General features: G+C 37.7%; 1 non-coding gene across 1 annotated transcript; it reads left to right on the top strand.

The window, feature by feature from the left end:
- Positions 1-137, top strand: LOC121146329. The gene has a single exon (XR_005882195.1). It is a non-coding gene; the product is annotated as a small nucleolar RNA SNORA70 (small nucleolar RNA).
- Positions 138-5,078: the final 4,941 nt, after the last annotated feature.

Below are 5,078 nucleotides of genomic sequence, written 5' to 3'. Positions count from 1 at the left end.
CTGTAGCTAATTAAGCCAACAAGCTCCCTTATTTCATGGGTGCTTGGTGTGCAATGGCTGCAAATGGAAGCCTCCTTGATGATGTGTGTGCAATTTGCTGCTTGTGTGGGTTGCCCTAAGGGACCTTGGAGACAGTCCTTTGAAGTGGCCATTCCTTCCTCTGTCCTAGTGCTGTTCCTCCTTAGGCTGCAGACAGGTTTACGGGGTGCTTTTGGAAAGCCCCAAGACACAGTAGCCAGGATTCACATTGGCCAAGTCATCATGTCCATCTGCACTGAGCTATAGAACAAGGAATATGTGGTTGAGGCCCTCTGGAGAGCCAAGTTCAAGTTCTCTGGTCACCAAAAAATCCACATTTCAAACAAGTGGGGCTTTACTAAATTCAGTGCTGGCGAATTTGAAGACATGGTCGCTGAGAAGCGGTTCATCCCTGATGGCTGTGGGGTCAAATACAGCTCCAACTGTGGTCCCCTGGACAGGTGGCAAACCTGCACACATGAGGCCTTGGATGTTGTGTGCTTTTTAATCTGACTAGTAATAAACCCCGATTGTTGAAAAACAACTGGAAATCTGTTCACCTTACATAAATAAAATAAGTCACATGAAAGATTCAGAGTCATAGAGAAGAGAGGGATAGCTCATCTTCTGGTTTATTTTTGGTGTGGGTCCAGTGGCTGGGGTTGGCCAGGTAGAGCCAGGAGCCTCATCTGGCTTTCTGTCACTTGGGTGACACTTCCCTCAATTTTCCTACCTAAAAAAGACAGTATTGTGATTTTGTTTCCATTATTCTCTGAAATAACTTCAAGGTAACAAACTTGGGAGAAGAATTGTTCAGAAATTCTTACTGGGCTTCAGATTTTGTCCGCTTATTGTTCATTCTTTTATGTTCCATTCCCACTTGGATTTATCATGTCAAGCATGAAGTGATCAGGATTTTTTTTCCAAAGCTTTTATTCTTTGTGAACCCAAGTGTCATCAGATAAATAGTTGTTTTCTTAAACCATAGAATTTGAGCAGAACATGGAAAAACCATCTGCTTTATGAAGTGAAATGGAAAAGATGCAATTTACATGTCCCTACATGCAAATTTCTTTTTTCTGGCTCCTAGAAACCGTTGACAGGATCTAGATTTTGTCAATGGTTTGATAAGTGCTAAATCAATGAATAATAAGATAATTATAGTACAATTGTAAATTGATCTAAGTTCATTGCTAAATATGGAGAATTATAAAGTGAATGTATTCCCAAAGCTGCATCAATGAAGTCATGTTAGATCATCCGAAGCGAGTGCCAGAGAGAGTAATTGCCTGCTTGCTTGTTTCCCTCCAGGGAGGCAAGGGAAGGGTGAAATCAGCAGATGGCTAATCTGGATAGAAAGTTCCAGAAAAAAGAAAAAATATTTGAACTATGTTTACAACTTTGACCTTTAATGATTTTGTGAAATTTATTTTGTATTCTTCATATCATTTTTCTTTAGAACATGTTCATGGTTAAAGGAGGAAAAAAAAACTGCCTATGACAAATGCACTTTAAGTTTGTATGTAAAAAAACTAGTACTAAAGAATATTAGTCATTTTGTTCTTATTTCCTCGAAAGTCTTCTTATATAAAATAAAACTGATTCTCTGGAAAACGGGTGCTCATTTAAAACAAACAACTGAAATACATCCTTTTGGAAGCATAATGATATGTAAAAACAAAGCCACCTGTTATTTACATTTACAGATTTTACAACTTCATCTAAGTTAGAACTCCTTTCCCCTTTTATTTTGCAAATTTAGAGATTTTTTAAAATTGCATACACCTTTTAGATTTACGTCTTTTAGTTTGTGTAGGATTCTGATGAAGCAGCAAGAACATAACATTTCTAAGCAGAAAATAAAGACATTTTACAACGTACTGAAGGTTCCGTAAAAGTGGAAGTAACCATAATTTCTTATACATAGGATTGATAGCATTCCAGAGTAAATCTTCCTCTTTTTACTCCAACAGTATTCTAAGAGGAAAATGGTATAAAGATGAAAAGCAGTTTGGGACTGTTTTCACCAAAATACAGTTAGATTAAAAAAAAAAATGAACCTGCATGTTAACTTAATATGTTAAAATATATAAAAATAGTTATGATTGTCAATAATTTTTAAATTACCACGGCCCAGCATGATGGTTCCATTGGCTAATCCTCTCCTTGTAAGCTCTGGGATCCCATAAGTGCTGGTTCAGTACTAGATGCCGCACTTCCCACCTGCGTATGGCCTGAGGATGCAGAGAAGGATGGCTCAAAGCCTTGGGACTGTGCACCTATCTGGGAGACCCAGAAAAAGCTCCTGACTCCTGGCTTTAGATTGACTCAGCTCCATCTGTTGTGGTTATTTGGGAAGTGAACAAGCAGATGAAGATCTTTCTCTCTGTGTCTCCTTCTCTCAATAAATCTGCCTTTCCAATAAAAAAATATAAATCTTTTAAAAATTAGATTACATGAAACTTGAAGTGAAATTAAAAATTACAAAGTGACTAATGATTTGAGTATATGAATATTTGAAATTACTGTCTGTTTAAAATCAAAAAAATTTCAAAATGAGAGCATCTGAGGAAGTCCTAAAGGAAAATGTGGTAAAAAGTTACTTTTCTAATCTAAAATGTTCATACAATTGCTAATAATACTAGTATTGCTAACAGTGGTAAGTATTGTTGATCAGCAAGGAGTAAATATGAATAGATAATTCATAGACAAAAACCTTAAATAATCAATAAACAGCAAAATATTCTATCATATAGATATAAAAGATAATTGCAACTTTCATGTTTCAAAAGTTCCAAGCTTTTCTTATTTTTTTCTTATTGCCTTATTTATTATTTTGCTTTATTTTTCATTATCCTACTTTATTCTAGGCTGGCAATGTGGTGTTTCCATCTATGTTGAAATCTTATTTTGGGGGCAGGGACAGGTGCCATGGCATATGAGGCCAAGCGTCCATCTGAAATGCCAGCATTCCATGCAGGCACCAGAGACCTGGATGCTCCTCTATCCCTGCATCCTTGAACGCAACAGAAGATGGACCAACACCTTGGAAAGCAACAGAAGATGGACCAACACCTTGGAAAGCAACAGAAGATGGACCAACGCCTTGAACATAACAGAAGATGGCCCAACACCTTGGAAAGCAACAGAAGATGGACCAACGCCTTGAATGCAACAGAAAATGGCCCAACACCTTGGAAAGCAACAGAAGATGGCCCAACACCTTGGAAAGCAACAGAAGATGGACCAACACCTTGAACACAACAGAAGATGGCCCAACACCTTGGAAAGCAACAGAAGATGGACCAACGCCTTGGGTCCCTGCCTCCAGAGGGGAGGCTCAATTAAAGCTCCTGGATCCTGGTTTTGAATTGGCCTAGCTCTGGCTCTTGTGGCCCTTTGGGGGTGTGGAAGACCTCTCTGTTGGCCTCTCTCTGTCTCTCTCTAACTCCACCTTTCAAATAGAAATAACTGTCTTAAAATATATATATATAAATTCACAGCCTATGCCAATCCTTCCATCTCTAGAAAACTATCACAAGACAGTCATGAAATAAAAAATTTTTAAATGTGCACACAGCAATAACACCACTTTACTTTTAATAGTTTGAAAACGAAGTATGCTGTTTTAGAATGTTTTACTAAGTTGCACTATCCAATCAGTGTAGCTTTATGTGCTCATTATTATTCTTCAAAGGAAACTAGCCACTAGGAAATCATTTTTAATATTAAGTGGAAAAGAAGTGCAAAATTTCAACTATAACTATGTTATTTAAAAAAAATATCCTATGTTTGCAAAAGGTGTAAAATAAATCCCTAAATTGCCAGCCGAAATCGTATATTTTTAGAAAGTCTTGATGCTCTCTCTTTTACTTCCATTTCTCTAATCCTGTGATTTCTGTTACTGAATGTAAGCCAATTGAAAAATTATTTACTTTTATTGCAAAGTCTAATATACAGAGAGGAGGATCTTTCATCTGCTGATTCACTCCCCAAGTGGCCACAATGGGCAGAGATGAGCTGAGCTAATCCAAAGCCAGGAGCCAGTAGCCAAGAGTCAGGAGCTTCCTCTGGATCTCCCATAGGGGTGCAGGGTCTCAAGGCTTTGGGTAGTCCTCAAATCTTTCCCAGGGCACAAGCAGGGAGCTGGATGGGAAGCGGGGCTGCTGGGACACAAAGCGCTGCCTGTATGGGGTCCTGGCATGTGCAAGGTAAAGACTTTAGCTACTAGGCTACCATGCTGGGTCACAAATGTAAGACAATTTTAAGCAAAATAACTTTTTACCTACATGTTTAGAAAAAAAATTGCATATGGTGCCATATGCAATGCCGGTACTGCAGGTGGAGGATCTGCTTGCTAGGCCATCTTTCAGGCCTCTGTTTTGTTTCTTTTAAGCACATAGTTTCTAGTAGGAAAGACCTGTCAAGGCTCTCTTTATCTTCTCTAATTTGAGACTCATAATTCTATGAGGTGAATAATACTAGCTCTATTTTCATTGTGAAAAAACTTGTTATATAAGAGAAGCTAATGAACTGGCAAACTATCATCAATGAATACAGTAGCGGGAATTTAAAGTTTGGAAAGTTCATTAATGACTAAAGAAATCATAAAATCCTGTAATGGAACATGTCAGAGAATTTTCCAGTGTTCATTGGAGAATATGATGCCATTTTTTCACATTTCTTTTAACAAGTATTAATTTCCATTGTAGAAATTATAATATGTGCTATCTGTGCTATATGCTATATGGTGCTATCTTTTCTTAACATCCAGTCAATATTCATATCTTTAAATAATTTCTATGTCGGTTGGTCCTACTGGACGTTTCCTTGTTTCTACCTGGCTGCCTTTATCTCCTTATACACGGCTTCTCTTTTTCTCTAATGGGAGGTTCTATATCACTATTAGGACACATTACATATTTTCACGACTGTAGATTTTACTTTAACTATCTCATGGGATTAATTCCTAGAAACAGAACTGCTGTGTCATCTAGTGTAGCATCAGAAAGCTTACTGAAGTCATTGACAGGCACATATTAAACCACCTAAGTAGACTC

The sequence above is a fragment of the Ochotona curzoniae genome, unplaced genomic scaffold (assembly GCF_017591425.1).
Source record: "Ochotona curzoniae isolate NIBS_2020 unplaced genomic scaffold, NIBS_Ocur_1.0 scaffold_3890, whole genome shotgun sequence".
NCBI lineage: Eukaryota > Metazoa > Chordata > Mammalia > Lagomorpha > Ochotonidae > Ochotona > Ochotona curzoniae.
Note: the sequence above shows the minus strand (reverse complement) of the source record. Positions and strands in the feature narration are given on the sequence as shown.